Source organism: Macrobrachium nipponense, chromosome 31 (genome assembly GCF_015104395.2).
Source record: "Macrobrachium nipponense isolate FS-2020 chromosome 31, ASM1510439v2, whole genome shotgun sequence".
NCBI lineage: Eukaryota > Metazoa > Arthropoda > Malacostraca > Decapoda > Palaemonidae > Macrobrachium > Macrobrachium nipponense.
The window spans coordinates 17,243,044-17,268,450 of NC_061093.1; the positions used below are offsets into that span (position 1 = coordinate 17,243,044).

The following is a 25,407-nucleotide window of genomic DNA, read 5'->3' on the forward strand; positions in this document are numbered from 1 at the left end:
TCAACCGCCCCACAGGTGTTCACGCAAGTGTTCACTCTGGTGTCTGCTTGGGGCCAGTCGCACGGGATATGTCTGATGGGGTATCTCGACGATTGGTTAGTCCTGGCGAGCTACCGCTCGCAGTTGCTACAGGACAGGGATCGACTGCTCGAGTTCTGTCGCGATCTGGGGATCGTTCTGACTTCGAAAAGTCCGATCTCGAGCACAAGCAGAGGATGAAGTACCTGGGTATGCTGATCGACACGGTAGCAGATTCAGGGAGGCAGCCAACCAGTTCCTGTCTCGGCAGGAACAGGTAGCTCAGCAATGGCAAGTCGTGATCGGACACCTGTCGTCACTCGGGAAGCCAGTCCCTAACGGGCGTCTTCACCTGCGGTCTCTTCAGGGAGACCAAAGGAGAGTTGGTCACAGGCGCCTGGTCCAACCGGACCGCATGCACCTCCTTCTACCTTCAGGATATTGCCCACAGTTCCTTGGATCTTTTTCCTTGGGAACCGTGGTGGTTGCTCAACACGTTGTGTAGTTAACCCAGACCCTCGCAGGCTGAACAGCATCGAGTCCTGGTGTGACTGTATGAATAGATAGTGATGAGAAAGTGACTGGCTTCTCTTTCTATCTTTTTCTTCCCTCTACCTGTGGTAGAGGGATATGGTCATCACCCCTGCTGGATAAGGACGAGATGCCGTGAGCTATATGACAGAGCCCCATCCTATCCCTTTCACGAGGGATGGGAGCAGAATATCCACCACTTCCTTCTACGGGGGCGGGGGGGGAAGTGGATGCCTACAAGAGTCAAAACCATGACTTTAACTTTGCTCCTGTACAGGAACAAGTTTCTTACATTGCTGGTACGAAGAGATACGCTTGCCTCTCTCTTAGTACTCGGTCCAGAGGTCTGACCATTGATCCTGCGGTGCACACCCCCGATCAATCGGACAGAGGCTTGGATCCCTCCCTGCTCTTACGACCAGGGAGGCTGCCAAGGTTGGGCGAACACCAGTCTGTTCACAAAAGACTCAGATTCCACCCACCAAGAGTGAGTCTTCCTATTGTAAAAGGACCGAAGGTTTGTATGCCGTGTCGGAACAAATGACAATTTGTCTAAAATTGCATTTTTCCTAACTATACAAACCTGAGGTCCTTTTACACATAGCCCCACCTCATGCCACCCCTCACTCTGCAGTTTTTGCTTGGCCAAAAGCAAAAAGTGATTTGTTTACCTCCCAGTCGCGCGCGCGCGCCTGTCGGACAAGCAGTTAACTACCGAACCCCTTGTTCGAAAGCTTACGACCTATCCAGCTGCCGCTAGTACCTTCCTATTGTAAAAGGACCTCAGGTTTGTATATTAGGAAAAACTGCAATTTCATACAATCAACTTACCTGTCAGATATATACATAGCTAAGACTCCGTCGTCCCCGACAGAAATTCAAAATTTGCGCCACTCGCTACAGGTAGGGGGTGGTCAGGTGATCTACCGGCCTGCCCTGGGTGGTCAGGACTAGGAACCAATCCCCGTTTTCTATCATATTTTCTCTGTCGCCGGTGGTATCAACATTGTTGTTATTACCTCCTGACTTGGATTCATTTTTCAACACTTTGATCAGCGTTTTTTCGACTTTTGGTGACGTATTTGGATCGTGTTTTGGCATTCGCTACTGTGGCTGTTTTTGGAATAACTCTTTTGGATTTTTCTCAGTATGTCTGATTCTAATGTGAGTGTGAGAATGTGTGTGAATGTAGGCTGCAGAGCGAGGATACCGAAAGCTTCGGTTGATCCTCACACTGTATGCCGTAAATGTAGGGGGGTGCAGTGTTCTGCTATTAACACTTGTAAGGAATGCGAGAGTTTGAATGCAGAAGAATGGAAGACTTTGACTTCTTATTTGAAGAAGTTAGAGAGGGATAGAGTTAGAAGGCTGAAAGGTGTGAATTCAAGGCCTATTGAGCCTTTCAATGATAATTCTAACCCTACTACTGTAGATTCTCCTATAATCTCATTCTCAGAGTGTCTTTTCGGATTCGGCATCGGAAATCGCCAATCTGAAAGCGACGATTCGAGACATGAAGTCCAAGATGGCGGACTCGAAAGGTAAGGCTAGTGATAGTGAAAAATTTTAGTGAAGTGAGCCCTATCAGTGTTGTGGAGGGGGCGTTTGATCGTCCCTGCGGCGCTCCCAGGCCTAGACCTCTTCCAAGCTCACATGCCCAGAGAGAAGGAAAGTCGAAAGCCTTAAGGAGGTCGGAGGGAATCCCCAACGGTCAGACGTCCCTTCAGCTAGCTTGCTTCATGGCAGCCAGCTCAAGGGCGCTATAGAAAAAGCGTCCTTCGCGAGTGTTTCTCGTCCTCTCCCTCTCCCTCACCTAAACGAGGGGTGGAAGGAGTCGAACTTATCGAGACCGCTGAAGCGTCATATGAAGCAAGACATTGATTCTAGCCCGGAGCGCTTCTCGGATGACGCCCCGTCGGCTATTAAGAAGGCGAAGGTGGCGTCAACGTCACCTGACGCTTACGAGGAAGTACCCCATCATGCTTCTTCCCCGAGTGATGACGAAAGGCGTCAGGCACTAGACGTAGGAGAAGCGTCAAGGAAGATCATTATGGCGGTGCAGGAACAACTGTCATCTCTTGTGGGAGTTTTTAGCGCCCCGTCGGAAGGACGTGACGCTTCCTATTAAGAAGTCTCGTCCTCTCGCACCTGCTCGGAAGTCGTCTTTTAGAAGTGAAGCGTCAAATCAAGAGGAGCTTAGACGTGACGCTCCGTCCAAGATTGTGACGCGAGTAGGAGCCCTTAGAAAGCGAAGCGTCTTCCAAACGCGAAGCGTCATCTAAACGTCAACAAGAGACGTCATACATGACGCTCGGAGAGCGGGAAGCGTCATACATGACGTCTTCTAAAGCGCGAGAGAGCCGCAGGTTGTGACGCCTTCCAAGTCGATCAGAACGGGAAAAAGGAAAGACTTTCATTCCCTTAGCCCCTCTCCGATCAGGAGTTTGTCTCCCCCAGAAGAGGAAAGTTCTGAAAGGAGAACAGAAACTCAGGATTATCACGAGTTCGAACGAAACTCGGATGATGACGATCTTGGAAGAGAGGGCTTGCCCAACTATAAGGTGTTGACTACCCTGCTTCTGGAGGAATACGGAGACGAGTTTGACTCCGGCTGCTCCTCCTTCTCCGCGCTCAGCTCTTTTCGAGTGCGAAGGCGAAGAAGACTTCGTCTTTTCTGAAGATGAAGCCCACCATCTCGATGAAGCGGGCTTTACACGCCTAGACGCCTGGATGAAGTCGAAGAAAGACTTACCAGGACGTATTTTGCTTGCCTCCAGCAAGGTTAGCTGGGAAAAGAGGCATATGGTACAAGACGGGGAGGATATGGGTATCGCTCTCCCTTCTACTACAGAGGCAGACTTTTCGACGTTAGTTGACGCTTCAAGGCGTCCTAGTCTTAATTCTGCCCGCATTACTTGGAGTATTTCGGAACTGGATCATCTCCTCAAGGGACTTTTCCATGTATTGGAAGTCTTCAACTTCTTAGATTGGTCCCTTGGGGTGATGTCCAAGAAAGCTCACGATTCGCAGGGAATCGAACCTGAAGCCCTGTTATGCATTTTGTCGTGCATCGACAAAGCAGTACAGGATGGATCTTTGGAAGTCTCTTCATTATTTGGAGCAGGTCTTTTGAAGAAAAGGACGGTGTATGGCGCCTTCTTAACAAAGGCAGTCTCACATCCGCAGAGGGCAGCTCTACTGGATGCACCTCTGTCTGACTATTTGTTCCCTTCTCAGTTAGTGAAGGACGTGGCTCACTCTTTAACTGAGAAGGCGACTCAAGATCTTCTGACGCAGTCAGCTAGAAAGAAGAAACCTCTTTTTGTTTCTGACAAGAAAGAACCTAGCACTTCTATGCAGCCCTTTCGAGGTGGTCCGATCTCCAGACCTCCCGCAAGAAGGAAGGCTCCAGAGAAGAGAGGTAGCTCCGCCTTTCGTCCCTTTAAAAAGGGAAAAAGGGAAAATGAAACATTTCTCCTCCAAGCACCAGTAGGTGCCAGGCTCCTGCGACGCTCCCAGGCCTAGACCTCTTCCAAGCTCACAAGCCCAGAGGAGAAGGAAAGTCGAAAGCCTTAAGGAGGTTGTGGGGAATCCCCAACAGTCAGACGTCCCTTCAGCTAGCTCTGCTTCGTTGCAGACGGCTCAAGGGCACTATAGAAAAGCGTCCTTCGCGAGTGTTTCTCGTCCTCTCCCTCTCCCTCACCTAAACGAGGGTGGAGGGAATTGAACTTGTCGAAACCGCTGAAGCGTCATAGGACGCCTGACAGGGATTTTAGTCCGGAGCGTTTTCTCAGATGACTCTCCGTCTTCTAGCAAGAAAGCGAAAAAGGGGGCGTCAGCGTCACCTGAAGTGTACGCAGAAGTACCCTTTCCTTTTTCCCCACCGAGTGATGACGAAAGACGTCATGCACTGGACGTGGGAGAAGCGTCAAGAAAAATCATTATAGCAGTTCAAGAGAAACTGTCATCTCGAACGCAACGTCGGAAGGACGTGACGCTTCCATTAAGAAGTCTCGTCCTCTCTTACCTGTTCAAACGACAAGCGTCATACAGACGGGAAACGGCTAAACGGCTTACAGAAGCGTTTAGTGCGAGAGCGAGAACAGGTGCTTAGACGAGTTTTCGTAAGAAACGCCAGAGAGAGGTAAGACGTCTTTTAGACGCGAAGCGTCATTGGAAACGGAGCATAGCATGACGCTCCGTCCAATATTTTGACGCCAAGGAGGACGCCTTTGGAGAGCGGAGCGTCTTCCAAGCGAGAAGCGTCATCGAGATGTCACCAAAAGACGTCATCCATGACGCTTGGCAAACGGGAAGCGTCATGTAAGCATGAAGAGTCTTCTAAAATTCTAGAGAAGCCGAAGCTTATGACGCCTTCCAAGACTATGAGAGCGGGAAAGAGGAAGGATTATCATTCTCTTAACCCCTCTCCTGTTAGGAGTTTGGTTCCGCAAGAAGAAGAAGGTTCGGAAAGGAGAGCGGACGCTTTTAGATCCCGAGTTAGAGGAAAACTCGGAGGACAAATATAGTGGAAGAGAAGGTCTGTCTAACTAGAAGGTGTTGACTACCCTTCTTCTTGAGGAGTACGGGGACGAGTTGACGCCCAACACCACCCCTCTTGCCTACATTCGCAAACAGGGAGGGACGCACTCCTCGTTCCTTTACGAGCCCACGAGAGACCTATTACTTTGGACGTATCACAGTAACATCTCCCTGATGACAAGGTTCGTACAGGGAGAAAGGAATGTGAGAGCGGACAGGCTCAGCAGGAGGAACCAGGTCCTTCATACAGAAGGGACTCTACACGAGGAAGTGAGTCTCGATCTCTGGTCTATGTGGGGAACTCCTCATGTGGAGTTCTTAGCAACATTCATTTCAAATAAGGCTCCCAGTGTTTTGCTCGGTCGTGGAAGATCCCAGAGCACTTATGGTAGATGCCCTTCCGGCTAAATGGGTATCGAGAGACGTTTATGCTTTTCCCCCATTCAAAATCCTGGGGTTAGTAATGAAAAAGTTTGTGGCGTCAAAGGAGACGAGGATGACGTTAATAGCCCCCTTTTGGCCGGCCCAGGAATGGTTCACGGAGGGGGTAGAGTGATCGTATACTTTCCAAGATCCCTACCCGGAATTGGACGGATCTTCTCATACAAACATCAAACCTCTCCGCTCTCGCTCTGACTGCCTTTCGACTATCGAAAGACTTGTCAGAGCGAGAGGCTTTTCTCGCGAAGTAGCAAGCGCGATCGCGAGAGAACGCAGAACCTCCACTACGAAAGTATACCAGTCGAAGTGGAAGGTATTTAGGAGGAGGTGTAGATCCAAGAAGTTGTCCTCCTCCACTACCTCTATAGCGGAAATTTGCGGATTTCCTGCTATTCCTGAGAGAAAATCTCATCTAGCCGTATCCACAATAGAGGAATATAGAAGTATGCTCCCGGCTGTATTCAGGAACAGAGGATTAGATCGGGCAGATGAAGATCTCCACGATCTCATAAGGTCTTGTGAGACTTCAAAGTCTAAGGAACCAGTACCTCCAAACTGGAACCTAGACGTAGTTCTAAAGTATCGGTCATCGGAAAGATTCGAACCTCCTCATCGGGCATCGTTTAGAGACATTACCCGAAAATGCCTATTCCTATTATCTTTAGTACGGCAAAGAGAATTATTGTGAATTGCATGCTCTGCAGGATGAAGTAGCATTCAAGGGAGACTCAGCGATGTGCTCGTTAAGACCCTGTTTTTAGCGGAAAACGAGAATCCTACGAATCCCTGGCCTAAGTTATTCGAAGTCTAAGGCATGTCGAACTCGTAGGCAGAGAAACAGAGAGGTCTCTCTGCCCTGTGAGAGCTCTGAAGTTCTACCTTCAGAGAAAGCATCAAATGAGAGGCTCTAGACAAGGTCTTTGGGGCGCGGTAAAAGAACCCACAAGACTGATGTCCAAGAATGCGCTGGCATTCGTTGTAAGAAACGTCATTACAGACACTCATAAGGCCTGTCCTGACGAACAGTTACAACTGTTGAGAATAAAAGCTCATGAAGTTAGAGCTATAGCGACGTCTCTCTCGTTTCATAAGAATATGTCGTTAAAAACATAATAGATACGACATTTTGGAGATGCAACTCAGTATTTGCATCTCATTACTTGAAAGACGTGCGTGGGACATATGAGAAGTGTTTTTCTCTAGGTCCTTTCGTATCGGCGGATACGATTCTGGGTACGGGAGCCGACACCAATCCTTAAACGTTTATACTTTTCTTCTTTTTGGATATGGTCGAGTCTCTTCTAACAATAGAGGACTTAGGCTAGCACGGGCGGCCGTCTATGTTGTTCAGTAAGAGAATTCTTGTCATATCCAATTAGTTGAGTATAATTTTTTGAAAATTATGTATGTGTGCGTAGTGATTTTGAGTTACGATTGTTGTGACGAGTTCGGGGATAACTCTTAACAATCTGTAGTTCTAACTTATGGTTAGGATCAGGTGGTCGGGATTGGTTGTGTGCTCCTTCATAAGGTGTATTGTCATATAAGTGGATCAGCACCCATTGACAAAGTCCTTTTAGGCTCTGCCGAGTAAGTGGGTAAGACCCCATCGGCAGACCCACAAGAACTCTTGGCCATAGATCATATACCTCGCTCGCTTAAAGTTTCTTGAGGTGATGCAGACTACTGGGCAAACACCCACGAAGTCTACCACCTATCAGGTAGGAACCAAGGTTTTATTTATACCTACAACATATGTTGTTTACCTGTCTATTCCATATAGAAGCTGTCTCTTACCCTCCACCGAAGGGTGCCAATCAGCTATGTATATATCTGACAGGTAAGTTGATTGTATGAAAATGATATTGTTATGTTACAATAAAGTTTCATACATACTTACCTGGCAGATATATACATAGCTAAGACTCCGTCGTCCCCGACAGAAATTCAAATTTCGCGCCACTCGCTACAGGTAGGTCAGGTGATCTACCGGCCTGCCCTGGGCGGCAGGACTAGGAACCATCCCCGTTTTCTATCATATTTTCTCTCTTCCACCTGTCTCCTGCGGGGAGGCTGGGTGGGCCTTTAATTGTATATATCTGCCAGGTAAGTATGTATGAAACTTTATTGTAACATAACAATATCATTTTTAGACAAATTGTCATATTCCTCCCACCAAGAAGTGAGTCTTCCTATTGTTAAAGGACCGAGGGTTTGTATTACGTATCGGAACAAATGACAATTTGTCGAAAATTGCATTTTTCCTAACTATACAAACCTGAGGTCCTTTACATATAGTCCCACCTCATGCCACCCCTCACTCTGCAACTTTTTGCATGGGCCTAAAGCAAAAGTGATTCTTCACCTCTCGGGCGCGCGGGCGCGCGCACGATTGGACAAGCAGTTAACTACCGTTCTCCCCTTGTTCGAAGCTTACGACCGTCCCAGCTGCCGCTAGTTACCTTCCTATTGTTAAAGGACCTCAGGTTTGTATAGTTAGGAAAAATGCAATTTTCGACAAATTGTCATATTAAACGTCGAGTCAAAATGTCCCCCCGTATGCCGAATGGACGTACCATACGTCGAGTCAAAAAAGTTTTTTTAAAAATTCGCGGTAAAATACTTATAGGCCTACCAGCCGAAAACTTTTGTATCACGCGCCTTGGGGGATGCTGGGAGTTCACGGATCAAGGCGTTATTTTGTTTACAATCGTTACGCAGGCGCGCAAGCGCGAATTTCTTTCTTATCGTACTAAAAAGTATCAGTGACACATCTCAAAAATTATTTCGTTACTTTGACATAATTTTTGCACCGTTTTAAATTATCCGTTACATGAAGTATATATGAAAGTGTGCGCAATTTCATTTAGAATACAACAAAAAAATACTCATGATTGTAGCTTTTATCAGTTTTGAAATATTTCCATATAAATAACGAGAAGTGCCAAAATTTCAACCTTCGGTCAACTTTGACTCTACCGAAATGGTCGAAAAATGCAATTGTAAGCTAAAACGCTATATTGTAGTAATATTTAACTATTTACCTTAATTTTGCAACAAAATTGGAAGTCTCTAGCACAATATTTCGATTATGGTAAGAATTTATGAAAAAACTTTTTCCTTACGTCCGCGCGGTAACTCTTCCGAAAAAAATCGTACATGCGTTTGTGGTAATGTTTGCACCATTTTAAATTAGCCGTTACATAAAGTTTTATATATGAAAATGTGCGCAATTTCATGTAGAATACAACGAAAAATAATTGAAGGTTGTAGCTTTTCTCATTTTTGAAATATATTTGCATATAAATCACGATAAATAGAAAAAAAAACCATGTTCGGTCAAACTTTGACTCTACCGAAATGGTCAAAACGCAATTGTAAGCTAAAAACTCTTATATTTTAGTAATATTCAATCATTTCCCTTCATTTTGTAACAAATTGTAAGTCTCTAGCACAATATTTCGATTTATGGTGAATTTATGAAAAAAATAACATTTTCCTTACGTCCGCGCAGTAACTCGTCCGAAAAAATCATACGTGCGATTGTGGTAATGCTTGCACCATTTTAATTTAGCCGTTACATAAAGTTTTATATATGAAAATGTGCGCAATTTCATGTAGAATACAACGAAAAATAATTGAAGTTGTAGCTTTTCTCATTTTCGAAATATTTGCATATAAATCACAGATAAATAGAAAAAAAAAAACCATGTTCGGTCAACTTTGACTCTACCGAAATGGTCGAAAAACGCAATTGTAAGCTAAAACTCTTATATTTTAGTAATATTCAATTATTTACCTTCATTTTGCAACAAATTGGAAGTCTCTAGCACAATATTTAGATTTATGGTGAATTTATGAAAAAAAACTTTCCTTCCCTCCGCGCACGGATTCTCCGCCATAAGTCTCCGAATTGCGTACATCGCATTCTCGGAAAATTTGCTCCATTTCATATTAGGCATTTCATAGAGTTTTATATATGAAAATGTGCGCAATTTCATGTAGAATAAAAGGAAGAATATTTGAAGGTTGTAGCTTTTCTAATTTCCGAAATAATTGCATATAAAAAAAAAAATTATAAAAAAATTTCAACATTTGGTCAACTTTAACTCGTCCGAAATGGTCGAAAACTGCAATTGTAAGCTAAAACTCTTACAGTATCGTAATATTCCATCATTTAACTTCATCTTGAGACAAATTCGAATTCTCTATAACAATGTTTAGATTTATGGTGAATTTTAAAAAATATATTTTTTTACGTCCGCGCGTTACGAATTCATGCATCATTTTGTGATGATATTTTCTCTGTGTTGCTTTTATCGTTTTACAATGTGTTATATACCATAAAGATCGCAATTTAGTTTACATTACAACGAAAAAAAAGTAACTTGGTACCTTTAACCGTTTTGCGCACAGCACGATTTGAATACAATTATATATGAAATTTCGTTTTTGCGCTATCATATATTGCATTATTTATATATGATAATGATAATTTTTATCATTTCTGATGGTTGCATACTAAACTTCAGGCAATTACAAAAAAAGGAGCCAAAAATGAACTCTTAATCTTCAAAACTAAGTGTTCTGTGATTTTTTGAAAAAATTATTTTTTCCGCTTCCGTGCTCACTCCAAACCGGCCCGGAGAGCTTTTGATTTTTACCGCTTCGGCATTTAAGGGTTAACTGCTTGTCCGACAGTGCGCGCTCTGCGCGACCGGGAGGTAAAGAACCACTTTTGCTTTCGGCCTGCTGGTGTATGGACGTGTTCATCGCTTTCTGCCTGCTTCATCGTCGTTTGCTTTTCGTATAATTGTGTTTTCTCTATACTATTTGCGTCTGTGAAACTGAAGATTGTAAGTACAATTGAGGCCACCACTCGAACAACCGTCTATTTGCACAAAACAGAAATCGGAGAAAAACGCGATTGAAGTTTTGCAATTTTACGTTATCATATTTCCATTATTATTCATGCTATGACATCATTCTTTTTTTCAAAATGAAGCTAAAAGCATGCTCTTTACAAATATTGTGTAAAGATTATCTGTCTATCCAAACTGTACCTCAAACAACACTATAACTGCAAAAAACCGAAGTTTGTCAACATTGGAATGCATATGTAAGTGATAATTATGAATGGTATGATGTCATTTTTTTTCAACATTATATTAGACTAGATTTTAGAAACTTAAATGATTAAAAACTAGTATAATTATATAATGATGGGAAGAAGAAATATAAAGATTAAAAAACTTTATTGTATAAGAATGGTGGTCAGTAAAATTATTCAGTTATGAGACTCTCCTTATGACACGTCTTTGGTCAACATTCATAGTAGGCCTACGTGGTGCAATCACATATCTACATACCTAAAAAAAATGTGTTAAAGCATACTATAGCCCTAAAAGCATGGTAGGATGCAAGTTTGTTCATGAAACTTACCTGTCAGATATATATATAGCTGTATTCTCTGAAGTCCGACAGAATTTCTAAAACTTACGACACACGTAGTGGGAGTTAGGGTGGTTAGTACCCATTCCCGCCGCTGGGAGGCGGGTATCAGGAACCATTCCCATTTTCTATCAGATTTCTTCTGTCGTGGTGCGTAAAACATCTTTTTTTTTTACACACCTCCGCCTCAGGATTTTGGAAAACTTTTCATTGCTTCTGCTGACGACGATTTTGTAGATGTCGGACGGACTTCTATGCGTTCGGCCCCTCTTCGACATGACAGTGTTGACGCTCAACGATTCGCTAGTCGGGCAGTTGATCAAGTTTCTTCGCGGGACGTTCGTAAGGACGCTTCGCGGGACGTTAGAAGAGTCTCTTTGTTGGACGCTCCGTTGGACGCTTCGCTGGACGCTCGGTCAGACGCTGATTTGGACGCTCGAGAGAACGCTACGTTGGACGCTCAGATGGACGCTCGTAGACGTTCTAGTAAGAGCTCTGTGGACGCGAATGTGGAAGTTTGCTGTCACTCGGATGTTGTTCCCGAGACTTTGGCACGTTCGCCTCTAAAGGTGATTCCTGATCCTGTGACTGTTAAGGATCCGTTACCCTCGTCTTCTCTTCATCGTTCGGATAGGAGACTTGGAGCTAAAGGACTTCTGCCTCTTCCTTCGGATTTGCACTCGGGTAGGGAAGAAGGAGAACTTAGCGGTCTTCTGAGGGTTGTTGATGAAGAACAACCTGCTACGTCTGCGTCGTCAGATTATCAAGTTTTGGCACGACTACTTCGTGATTCATTTGGCGATACTTTCCAGCCTGCTGCTCCTCCTTCTCCTCCTTCTCAGTTTTCGTCGTCGAAGACAAGCAAGTCTCCAGGTTTCGTGAAGATGAAGACGTCGTTATCTACTAGAAGAGCTTTCCGGAAGGTTAACGCCTGGATGGAGTCTAGGAAAGCAAAAGGAAGGACTACTTTCGCCCTGCCTCCGTCTAGACTTAGCGGTAAGGCAGGGATGTGGTATGAGACAGGCGAGGAATTAGGATTGAAGGTTCCTACGTCTGCTCAAGGTGATTTCGCCAGCGTGGTTGATGCCTCAAGGAGGGCCCTTTTAGCCTCAGCTAAAGTATCTTGGACGACTTCCGAACTGGACCATCTTTTGAAGGGACTGTTTAGGTCCTTAGAGGTATTCAACTTCTTAGACTGGTGTCTTGGAGCCTTAGACAACCAATCTCGTAAGCCAGACTCGATCAGCTTGGGGGAGCTGTCCATGTATTGTCATGCATGGACAAGGCCGTCAGGGATGGCTCAGAGGAGTTAGCCTCTCATTTTTCAGCAGGGGTTCTTAAGAAAAGGTCGCTTTATTGCAACTTTGGTTGCGCTAAGTCCTGTCTCTCCCGCACAGAGGACAGAACTTTTGTATGCTCCCTTCTCGAGTCATCTCTTCCCCCAAGCTATGGTGAAGGATCTGGCAGTTAGTCTGCAAGAGAAAGCCACACAAGACCTGTTGGCTCAGTCTTCGAGACTTCCGGCTGGCCCTTCAACGTCGTCAGGAGCCCAACCGTTTAGAAAGCAGAAGCCCTTTCGTGGAGGGACTTCCGCTAGATCGTCTCCTCGAGGAAGAAGCCTTCCTAGAGGTAGAGCCCCTTCCAAGTCTAGGGGCAAGAAGTGAGAGATCGTGCCTTCAGTCACCGGTAGGAGCCAGGCTGCAGTTGTTTGCAGAAGCCTGGAGAGTAAGAGAGGCAGACACCTGGTCTCTCGACGTCATAGAGAAGGGTTACAAGATCCCTTTCATAAAGCCGCCCCCGTTGACTTCCACTCCCAGGGACTTGTCCCCATCGTATCCTCTAACAAAGCGAAAGATACTTTTCGACCTGCTCGAGCAGATGTCGAGAAAGAAACGAGCAGGGAACAGGTTTAGACCTGGCAACGCCAGGATTTTACAACAGATTGTTTCTTGTACCGAAACAATCGGGAGGGTGGCCGGCCCGTCTTGGATGTAAGTCGTCTAAAACAATCTTTTATAGAAGCAGAGGTTCAAGATGGAGACACCTCAGTCAGTTTCTGGGGCCTTAAGACCCGGAGATTGGATGGTATCACTCGACCTCCAGGACGCCTACTTTCACGTCCGCGATACATCCCCAATCGATGAAGTACCTTCGGTTCGTATTGAAAGGGAAGGTCTTTCAATTCAGGGCTCTTTGTTTTCGGACTGAGTACGGCCCCTTTTATCTTCACCATCTTAATGAAGAACGTGGCGAGGTGGTGGCTCCATCTTTCCAACATCAGAATCTCGCTCTATCTGGACGACTGGCTCATACGAGCCTCCTCGCAGACCCGGTGCCTGAAGGACTTGCAAACGACTCTGTCTTTAGCTGCGTCCCTGGGACTTCTGGTGAACTTCGAAAAGTCACATCTGACCCCAACACAGTCCATCGTGTATCTGGGGATTCAGATGGATTCAGTGGCTTTTCGGGCTTTTCCGTCCCAGGAACGTCAGCAACAGCCATAGAAAAAGTGTCGGCCTTTCTAGGGAAGGATTCATGCTCGGTGAGGGAATGGATGATTCTGCCTGGGGACCATTTCCTCGCTGGAGAAGTTTGTTTCCCTGGGAGGCTACACCTCCGACCTCTTCAGTTCTTTCTGTCGGACAGCTGGACAGAAAAGGACAACTTCGACATGAAGTTAAACATCTCGGAAGAGGTGAAGAACCATCTAAGATGGTGGCTCGATCCGTGGAAGCTGTCAGAGGGCATATCCCTCAAGCTTCAGAACCCCGACCTAGTGTTGTTCTCCGACGCGTCATCCACGGGGTGGGGAGCACTCTAGGGGGGAGGAAGTGGTCAGGTACCTGGAGAGGGGAAAACAGGTAACCTGGCATATCAACTTCAAAGAGCTGGCAGCAGTTCAATTAGCGCTCCAGTTCTTCCAGAACAAAGTCTCCCGTCGTGTAGTTCAAGTCAACTCGGACAACACCACAGCCCTGGCATACTTGAAGAAACAAGGAGGAACACACTCTCGCTCCCTGTTTACTCTAGCGAAAGAGATCCTACTTTGGGCAAAAGGAGAGAGAAGTCACAATATTGACAAGATTCATTGCCGGAGTCGAGAACGTCCGGGCAGATCTCCTCAGTCGACAAGGACAGTTATTGCCGACAGAGTGGACTCTCAATCAAGAAGTATGCCAGGAACTGTGGGGTCTTTGGGGATGCCCCTTAGTGGACATCTTTGCCAACGGGTCCAAGGACACGGCGAGACTTCCTCTGGTATTGCTAACCCCGGTTGTCCTCGATCCGGGAGCATCGGTAGCAGTAGACCGCCCTTCTATGGGATTGGACGGGCTCCTGGATCTCTACGCTTTTCCCCCCTTCAAGATCCTGGGGGAGGTGATGAGAAAATTTGCAGCATCGGAGGGGACGAGGTTGACTTTAATCGCCCCCTTTGGCCCGCAGCGATCTGGTTCCACAGAGGTGATGTTCTACCTAGTGGATTATCCGAGATCTCTCCGTTAAGGAGAGATCTACTCAAACAGCCCCACTTCGAGAGGTACCACAAAAACCTCTCCGCTCTGAGTCTGACTGCGTTCAGACTATCCAAAAGTTGGCCAGAGCGAGAGGTTTTTCGAAATCAGTGGCTAAAGCTATCGCCACCGCGAGGAGACCATCATCAATCGCGGTTTACCAATCGAAGTGGGCAGCCTTTAGAAGTTGGTGTAAGAGAAAAGGAGTTTCCTCTACCACTACCTCTGTGAGCCAGATCGCCGACTTCTTGCTTTATCTGAAACAAGATCTGAAGTTGGCAGTGTCAACTATTAAAGGCTACAGAAGCGTCCTATCTGTAGTTTTTCGCCATAGAGGTCTTGACCTCGCTAACAACAAGGATCTCCATGATCTATTGAGATCTTTCGAGACGACCAAGGTACCACTACCGAAGCTACCTTCGTGGAACCTGGATGTGGTCCTCAAATATTTAATGTCAAATCGCTTTGAACCTCTTTCCTCTTCGTCTCTACGAGATTTGACGAAGAAAACTGTATTCCTAACTGCTCTGGCGACGGCGAAGAGGAGTTAGCGAAATACAGGCTATCAGTAAACACAGGTCGGTTCAAGGGCAGAATGCCAGTCTGCTCTTTGGGTATGTCGTTTCTGGCCAAAACGAAAACCCTTCCAATCCGTGGCTAGAACATTCGAGATCAAGGGTATGGCAGAGATCATTGGTCAAGAGCCAGAAAGAGTCCTGTGTCCTGTTAGGGCTCTTAGAGAGTATATTCGAAGAACGAAGGATTGCAGAGGTTCTGCGGAGAACTTATGGTGTTCGGTCAAGAGACCAAACATGCCCATGTCCAAGAATGCACTGGCATTCTTTTTAAGAAACACCATTAAAGAGGCGCACGCTTCTTGCAAAGACAGCGACTTTAATATACTAAAAGTTAATGCGCACGAAGTAAGGGCTATTTCGACCTCAATAGCCTTTCAGAAAACATGGCTTCTTAAAGACATTTTAAGTGCTACTTTTTGTTGGAGGAGTAACTTCAGTGTTCGCCTCGCACTACCTACGGGAGGTGAGAACGACCTATGAAAACTGTTACTCTCTCGGACCATACGTCGCCGCAGACACTATTTTGGGGGCAGGAGGTAGCACTCATCCTTTCCCATAGTAAAAGGGTAGGTGAGTTTTTAATATTTGTATGTTTATGGTTGTAGGGTCGGCTGCCGAGTACAGTCGTCCCTTCCCTTAGCCTTTGGTATATGGGAGTTTGTTGTTAGGCTAAATTAGGTGGTGGTTTTTGCCTCTTTGCCCTCAGAAGTATGGTCATGGTCTAGTCACATTGTGGTCCCGTTGACAGATCATCTAGAGCGCACCAACTACACAGGTCACTACCTTGTTGGTAACTCTAGTGAAGCAGAAGCAGGCTTGGGTGACAGTAATCACGAAGTCAGCTATGCTAACAGGTAAGGAACCAAGATGTCAATCATATACATTTATATGTTTCCTAAAATCCTTTTTCTGTCTCTCCCACCGCCAAAGGTGGGATTCAGCTATATATATATCTGACAGGTAAGTTTCATGAACAAAATGATATTGTTAAGATACAATAAAGTTTGTTCATACTTACCTGGCAGTATATATATTTTTTAGTACCCTCCCACCTCCCTCAGGAGACAGTGGAGATAGAAATCTGATAGAAAATGGGAATGGTTCCTGATACCCGCCTCCCAGCGGCGGGAATGGGTACTAACCACCCTAACTCCCACTACGTGTGTCGTAAGTTTTAGAAATTCTGTCGGACTTCAGAGAATACAGCTATATATATATCTGCCAGGTAAGTATGAACAAACTTTATTGTATCTTAACAATATCATATTTACTAGCACCATTTTTTTTGTATTACACATAATTATGCATAAAAAAAGAGCATGAGTAACTTTTTTTCCCCATTTAACACATCTGACTATCCAATATTAGGTACAGTAATGATAGGCTAATAGATTTTAAAATCCAGTAAGGTATATTGTTTGGAAGGTATTTTCACTGGCTTTTACTATAAAAAAACCGAGGAGTAATTACGTGTGCACTCACATTATTCTTTTCACACTGAGTACTACATTTTACTGCGTTGTTTTCAATTTAATTCGATTCCTTATGCTTTCTACCCATAGTTGATGATCACAATAACTGTTATTTTTGTCAGAAACAATGCTTAATGAAAATTATAAGGTAAACCACGGAACACGAGAACTTGACAGCCAAACTAAGTGTCCTTTAAATATGACGTCATACCAAATCAAAGAACCTAATTGGTGGACGCATGCAGATAACGTTTTGTTCGACAGAACATTATCCGGGCTCCTTTTCCATCGAATAACCGCTTATCTGCAAATTTTGCAGATATACTGTTGTTTGATTCATTTTCATCCCAGGCTCTTTCACTCGAATAACAACTCACATATATTGCGCATTTATAATTCTACTTACTCTCAATCTCTCTAGATTATGAACGTGAAAAACATATTTTTTTTTACAATTTCTAAACACTAGTATATAGAAGAAGAGTTGCTGGATTCAAAAGTATGTATAACTCAAAATCTGAAAATTTGCAGATAGACGGTTGTTCGAATGGCGGCCTCAATTATTCTTTTTCTCAATTATTATTATTGAAGTGTTGTGAATAAGGATCATGGATTCTCCGCGCCCTCCTATTACCTGACGACTGTGCCCCGGGACTGAAGGGCGTAAATGCGGGAAATTCCGCAGTTTCCCTGAAATTGATCTGCAGGTATTGTGTGCTCGGTGCCAAGGGCGGGAGTGCTCTCGCGCCGAGCCCTGTGTAATTTGTGCTAATTGGTCGGAGGTGCAGTGGGGCATGTATGAGGGTAGGAAGAAGCAAAGGCCTGCCAAGGAGTCTTCGGAAAGCTCTCCTGCGACTCCCTTGGTGACGAATACTTCGTCTTCTTTCCTGCCCCCTGCTCAGCTCCTGCGTATGGCACCTTCCCCTTCGCGGGGGGGGGGTTATCCAGGACCTTCTCCTCACCCGATCTGTCGAGTGTGGAGGAGGGCACTCGGTACCCTGACGTTCAATTGTATTCGGGGTCTTCCGTTTGTTCGGGGTGGGGCTCGTCCCCCCCGTGTGAGGGGAAACCCCCCCAATCACCCAACTGTTGCCTTTGCAGGTGCTTCTGCCACGAGGGATGACCTTGGTCAGGTGTGGGCGTCTTTGGGCTTGCAGGGCGTGCCTAGTGTCCAGGGGCTGCTTTATCATTTGGCTGGGTCTGCTGCGGTCACCCATGGGACGGTGACCACTACAACGACCACCTTGTCGACTCCAGGGTACACCGCCCTTCCTCATGTGGTGTCAGTGTCGCCTACAGCCGTTGTGGAGGGTCCAATCGCCGTACCGGGGGGGGCGTGCCACCGCCGTGCTCGGGTTTGCCGTGCTGCCGTGACCAGACTTTCGCTGCCCTAAGAGCTCGCCCCTGGACCTGCTGCCGGTACCCAGGATGTCGCTGGCTGTTGCTCTGCCTCCTGTGTTGCCTGTGCCCCCTGCCGTACCTACTGATACTGTGCTGACCGTTCCTGCCGTTCCTGCTGTTCCTGAGATGTCCACGCCTGCTGACATCGTTCCTGCTCGTGGTGTTGCTGCCCCAGACGTTGGTCTGTCCGGACAGGTGCGTCCGGGCCCTGTTGCTTCAGCAGCAGCAGCCCCGGCTCCGCCCTGGATGGCAGACTTAACGTCTGTCCTGAGGAAGCTGACGTAGAAGAAGATGAAGAGGAGGAAGGTGTTGTCGTCGTCACCGTCTGCCACCTCTTCCCCTTCGACTTCCAAGGCTTCACAGCCGAGGAAGAAGAAGGCTGCCTCCTCCCTTCCTAAGAAGTCTCCCTCGGGAGCCCATCCCACCGGGAGGTTCTTTTGCTGGTCCTCCTGCTCCTTCGGGAGCGGGGCCCGTCTCTTCTTCCGCAAGGAAGAAGACTACGGGGGCCAGAGGGGTACCGGCTAACACCGGTACTTCCTCGCCTGGTGTTAGGGGCTCTGCCGCTACACCAGGTTCCGTTTCGGCCTCTCGTTCGCGAGAGGTACCGAGTGTACGGTCACCTACCGGTGGCCGTGCAGCCAAGAACCAGACGCCAGAGCTTGCTCGGCGCCAGGTTCACGGCACGGAGCGGAAGGCTGGTGAGAGCCGCTCAGGCGACTCTCACCAAGCCAGCTCTCGCTCTCGTAGCGACCAGCCGGCTACCCGGGTTGACATGACGGTCTCTGACCGGCCACGGGCTGAGGCTGGGAAGAGGTCCCCCCGATCGCCGGCGCCAGCCCAGCGGTTCGACGCTCCGTAACGACAAGCACCGGTCTCACCGTGACAGTGGTCTCTGCAGGTCGCCTGACCGCCGCTCCCACAGGGAACGGACGGGTAAGGCAATAAGCAGTAGCTCCTCTGACACACGAGATCGGGGCCGCTGTTCTCGGTCCAGCCGTTCTCCCCAGGGAAACGGCTCGACTAGGCCTGCAGCTCGATCCCCACCGCAGGTTGGTGATCGCCTGCAGCCCTCCAAGCCCGCTGGTTCTGCCAGTGAGCAAGGGGGGAGCGTCAGGTCTGCCTCTCCCGCTAGCCCAGCGGTTCGACGCTCCGTAACGACAAGCACCGGTCTCACCGTGACAGTGGTCTCTGCAGGTCGCCTGACCGCCGCTCCTACAGGGAACGGACGGGTAAGGCAATAAGCAGTAGCTCCTCTGACACACGAGATCGGGGCCGCTGTTCTCGGTCCTGCCGTTCTCCCCAGGGAAACGGCTCGACTAGGCCTGCAGCTCGATCCCCACCGCAGGTTGGTGATCGCCTACAGCCCTCCAAGCCCGCTGGTTCTGCCAGTGAGCAAGGGGGGAGCGTCAGGTCTGCCTCTCCCGTGCCTTCAACTTCCTCGGGTTACACCGGGAAGAGCGAGGCACTGAGGAGTGTTCGTCAGGGGCGCACCCCGCACAGTCCCGTCACGACGCCATACGTGCCAGGCACGGTCCTTGGATCGACCAGGTTGTACGCGCAAGTGACAGGAGGAGACCGAGAGGGGTCTGTCGCCATTCCCCCTCCTGAAGGGGGAGGATCTTGGGATATGCTCTTGTTCGAAGGACTTGACGGTCCTACTCCGCAAGATGCAGTGACTCCTGAGATCCAGAGGAACTTTGCCCAGGTTATTGCGCTGATTTGTCAGCACAACGACCTCGGGGAAGGATCGCCGCTCCCACCATCCGAGCCCATGTCCCGGCTCGAGTCGTTTTGGGGCCCGAAGAGGGAACCCAAACCGACGGTGGGCTGCCGCGTTCTGAGCTTGCCGATTCTGTTCTGAACCAGGTAGAGTCTCTCGTCTCCGGACAGGAAGGCTCTCTCAGGTCGGGCAGATCGAACAAGCTACTTCCACCTCCTCTACTGCGACAGCGGCGTTTCTATGTGCCATCGGAGGATCCAATGCCGCCCAAACAGGTGAACCCAGAGTTAGCCAGGCTAACTCTGGGTGTGTCTCTGCAGAAGCTCCTGTCGGAGAACCTCTGGTTCTCGTAGCAAGAGGCACTAAGCCTGGAATCTACCGCTATGGCAGCTTTCCAGACCATCTCCTGGTTAGACCTGTGGTCCCTCACAGTGTCTAAGGTCGCAGCCAACTCCGGGGGAATCTCCCCCGAAAAAGACTCGGCTTTCAGGAGACTTTGTCAGTCTGGAGGAAGAGCCATCTCCTTCCTCGCCCACCAGATGGCAAACCTGTGGGCCAACTTGGTACTTCGCAGTAGGGACGCAGTCCTTACCCATGTATCCAGGGCGCCTGGGCATGAGGCGGCGTTGGGCCTACGCAACAGACCAGTACGGAGTTCCTCCTCTCTCTTCCCTGGAGAGATGGCTTCTGGGCAGCCTCAAACTGCGGCCAAGCCCAAGAGCTTGGCTAGCGCTTCCTCGGCTGCTAAGACGATTGCCTCATTGAAGCCCCGAGGAAAGACTCTGTCTTCTTCGTCTTCTGCAAAGGCGGGCCGTAACCAGCCCTCCTCCCAGCCTTCCTTCTCACGAGGGGGGGCAGGGAAGAAGTCGAGGAAAGGGGGGAAATGCTAGGGACGGCGTTCCCCCTCACCTGCTGCCGGAAGTGGGGAGGTGCCTGGCGAGCCATTGGGCAACTTGGCAGCTCTATGGTGCCAAGACCTGGATAGTAGTTGTTCTTCGGGAGGGATATCTACTACCCTTCGAATCTCGGCCACCCCTCACCTCCAACCCGGTCCATCTGCAGACATACGCTCCAGGATCAACCAAGGACGTGGCACTACAACAGGAGATCGAGACCATGCTGAGCAAACGAGCTGTAGAGATCGTCACGGATCAGTCACCGGACTTCTACAGTCGTCTTTTCCTGGTGGAAAAGTCTACGGGGGGCTGGCGCCCGGTGATAGATCTCTCTCCCCTGAACCGATTTGTTCGCCAGACTCGGTTCATGATGGAGATGGCACGTTCCGTGCTCAACTCCATCAGGGAGAACGATTTCATGCTTTCAGTGGATTTGAAGGACGCGTATTTCCAGATACCCGTCCATCAATCCTCCAGGAAGTACCTCCGCTTCATCCTCGACGGGACAGTGTACCAATTCAGGGCACTTTGCTTCGGTCTCTCAACCGCCCCACAGGTGTTCACGCGAGTGTTCACTCTGGTGTCTGCTTGGGCCCACTCGTCCGGGATACGTCTTCTGAGGTATCTCGACGACTGGTCAGTCCTGGCGAGCTCCCGCTCGCAGTTGCTACAGGACAGGGATCGACTTCTCGAGTTCTGCCACAATCTGGGGATCGTGGTGAACTTCGAGAAGTCCGATCTCGAACCCAAGCAGAGGATGACGTACCTGGGTATGCTGATCGACACGGTAGCAGGGCAAGTCTTCCCCGCAGACTCGCAGATCAGCAGATTCATGGGGAGGCAGCCGAACCCAGGTTCCGGTGTCTGCGGAGGAAACAGTCAGCTTAGCAATGGCAAGTCATGATCGGCCACCTGTCGTCACTCGAGAAGTTAGTCCCTCACGGGCGTCTTCACCTGCAGCCTCTTCAGTGGAGACTAAAGGAGAGTTGGTCACAGGCAGAGGACCCACCGTACTTCCCCATGTCCCTCACGGAGGAGGTGAGGCAGGACCTAGCCTGGTGGCTGGACGACAGGAACCTCTTAAGAGGAGTGCCTCTCCGCACTCTCCCCCCCCCCCCCCGAGATGTTGCTGTTCTCGGACGCATCCACCGAGGGATGGGGCGCACACCTGGAGGAGTTGCTGACTGCAGGAGTGTGGGACCATCACGACAAGCACCTTCACATCAATGTCCTGGAGCTCAAGGCAGCGTTCTTCGCTCTCCAAGAGTTCCAGGACCGCTTGATGGGACACTCGGTGGTGTTGATGTGCGACAACACCACGGTAGTGGCATACGTCAACAAACGTTTGGTTCTTTTCCCTCCCCCTTGTTGCAACCAGGTTGACGCTGCAGGTGCACGAGTGGGCCGTGGCTCACTTGGTAGAACTGTCAGCCCGCTACATTCCAGCAAGAGGAATGTAGTAGCAGACAAGCTCAGCCATCGGGATCAGGGTGATAGGGACCAAATGGTCCCTACACCCAGACGTGGCGGAAAGGCTCTTCAACCTGTGGGGGCGTCCAGTAGTGGATCTGTTCGCCACCTGGCACAACAGGAAACTCCAGGTTTTCTTTTCAGCTGTGCCGGACCCATGGGCAGCTGCAGAGGACGCTCTTCAACACCCGTGGGACAACCTCTTCGCTTACGCCTTTCCCCCGTTCTGCCTGATTCGCAAGGTGATCAGCCGAGTGCTGGTCACCCTGAATCTCAGGATGATCCTGGTGGCTCCCAAATGGCCCCAGGCCGTTTGGTATCTGGACCTGCTGGCTCTGCTTGCAGAAGCACGGAGAGAGATTCCCCCTTGGCACAACCTTCTCATCCAGCCACACGTAAAACGGTACCACTGGACAGTCCAGTCTCTACATCTTCACGGCTGGCTGTTATCCACCATCTCTTGCGAGCGAGAGGCTTTTCTCGCAGAGCAGCAACAGAGATGGCTGGCACGTCAGACAGTCCTCTGCAGCTGTGTATCAAGGAAAGTGGGCCGTCTTCTGTGGTGGGTGTCGTAGACGGGGTCTATCTCCTCTCAGAGCCACTCTTCAGCAGGTAGCGGATTTCCTCGTTTTTCTTCGCCGAGACAAGCTCCTCTCCGTCGCCTGGTCCTGAAACTGAGGGGAGTGGATATCTCGGACTCGTTTGAGATCTCCTTGCTTATGAGGAGCTTTGAGAGGTCTTGCCCACCCAGGGAACTCAGGCCCCCTGGGTGGGATGTGACTCTCGTCCTTAGGAGCCTGACTCAAAGACCCTTCGAGCCACTCCGAGAGTCGTCAAACAGGGATCTGACCCTCAAGACCCTCTTCTTGCTTGCCCTGAAGAGAACTCGGCACCTGAGGCCTGAGTGTCGACGCCTCTTCGTTAGCACCGGGGTGACCAAGAAAGAAGTATCTAAGAACACTTTCTTTCTGGCTACGTGAGGTAATCAGAAGGGCGTACGAAGCTGATGGTAGCGACGACATCCGTACCCTTCGTCCGAGAGCCCTCGAAGTCAGAGGCATTGGTCCTTCCCTTGCGCTCCGCAAGAACTTCTCCGTGGCGCAGGTCCTGAAGGCAGGGGTCTGGTCTAACCAGACCACCTTCACCTCCTCCTACCTTCGGGATATTGCCCACAGGTCCTCGGACACTTTTTCCTTGGGACCCGTGGTGGCTGCTCAGTGCGTTGTGTAGCTTACCCAGCACCCGAGCGGACAGAACAGCATCGAATCCTGGTGTGACTGCATGAATGGATGAGTGAATGAGAGTGTGACTGGCTTCTCTTCCCCATCTTTTTCTCCCCTCTACCTGTGGGCAGAGGGACGTGGTCGTCACCCCGCTGGAGCAGGAGGAGATTCAGGTAAGCTACTCGACCGAGCCCCATCCGATCCCTTTCATTAGGGATAGGAGTGAATATCCACCACTTCCCCCAACAAGGGGGGGGGGGGGGGGGGGAAGTGGAAGCCAACAAGAGACAAACCCATGACTTTATATTGCCTTTTGCAATAGGAACAAGTTCTTGCTTGCTAGTTTTAAGAGGTACGCTTGCCTCCCTCTTATTACTTGGGTCCAGAGGTCTGACCATTGATCCTGCGGTACATACCCCGATCAATTGGGCAGAGGCTAGGATCCCTCCCTCTGCTCTTACAACCAGGGAGGGAATCCATGGTTGGGCGAACACCAGTCTGTTCTTAAGACTCAGATTCCTCCCACCAAGAAGTGAGTCTTCCTATTGTAAAGGAGCGATGGTTCGTATTACGTATCGGAACAAATGGCAATTTGTCGAAAATTGCATTTTTCCTAACTATACAAACCTGAGGTCCTTTACACATAGTCCCACCTCATGCCACCCCTCACTCTGAGTCCCACCTCATGCCACCCCTCACTCTGTATTTTTCCTGGGCCTAAAGCAAAAGTGATTCTTCACCTCCCAGTCGCGCGGCGCGCACACTGTCGGACAAGCAGTTAACTACCTAACTCCCTTGTTCGAAGCTTACGACCATTCCAGCTGCTGCTAGTTACCTTCCTAGTTGTCCAAGGACCCTCAGGTTTGTATAGTTTAGGAAAAATGCAATTTTATACATTCAACTTATCCCTGCCAAGATATATACTTAGCTATAGACTCCGTCGTCTCCGACAGAATTTCAAATTTCGCGGCACACGCTACAAGGTAGGTCAGGTGATCTACCGCCCTGCCCTGGGTGGCAGGACTAGGAACCATCCCCGTTTTCTAATCAGAATTCTTTCTGTCGCCGACCATCAACATTGTTGTTGGTTCCTCTCGATTGGTTTTCTTTTTTCGCCGCAATTGTCTTCTTGACCGACTTTTGGTGACGTATCTGATTGTTGGATTGGCATACGCTTTTGTGGACTGTTTTGTGGACTTTGATTTTGGATTTTTCTTTCTATGTCTGACTCTGGTATGGTTGTGAGACGTTGTGTGAATGTAGGCTGTAAGGTCGGTAGACCCTCACACGGTATGCAAGAGGTGCAGGGAGTATGAATGTTCTTTTACTAATACTTGTAAAGAATGTGAGAATTTGAGTGAGAACGAATGGAAGAATCTAACTAATTATTTGAAAAAGTTAGAAAGAGAGAGAGCGAGGAAGGCTTCTCATAGAAGTTTAAGTAGTTCTAGATCTGAACTAATTCAAGCTTGGGATCTTCCCCAAGGGTAAGTATTGCTACTTCTCCTTCCATTGCAGCCCCTTCTCCTATTGCAGAACCTGTAGATCCAGCGAAAGAACTTGCAGATCTAAAAGCAGCCTTCAAAATAATGGAAAACAAAATGGCTGCCATACAAGGTAAGGCTAGTGATTTGTCATTAGACAGTGATATAAGTGTCCCCAGTGTAGTGGAGGGGGCATCTGGTTGGCTCAGCAACGCTCCTAGGTCTAGACTCTTCCAAGCTCACATGCCCAGAGGAGAAGGAATGTCGAAAGCCGAAAGGAGGTTGTGGAGAATCCCCACCGATCAGGTGTCCCTTCGGCGGTTTCTGTGACACCCCAGACTGCCAAGGACAGCTATTGTAAAAGCGTCCTACGTGAGTGTTTCTCGTCGTCGGGATCTTCATCACCGAGAGACGTGATTGGAGAGATTCCGATCGATCTCGGCCTCTTCAAGAGGAGGTTGGAGGGCGCCGACTATTGACTCGAGCCCTGAAAACTTCCCTGAGGAGTCTCCATCGGGAGTTAAGAAGGCGAGAAGAGCCATTCTTCCAACCAGAGTGAGAAGGAGGCAGGAGGTGGAGGCTATGGACTCCTCCCCTCCTCCTTACCCTCTCCCGAAGAGGATAAGAGGAGGCTACAAAGAGGTTCATGATGGCGATGCAGGAGCGAT

The 25,407-nt window shown here is 48.7% G+C and overlaps 1 long non-coding RNA gene across 1 annotated transcript in view; it reads left to right on the forward strand.

Annotated features, from left to right (window-relative positions):
• The window catches only part of LOC135206472 (uncharacterized), a 108,031-nt gene that overhangs the window by 13,156 nt on the left and 69,468 nt on the right, over window positions 1-25,407 (forward strand). The gene's annotated exons all lie outside the window — the stretch shown is intronic.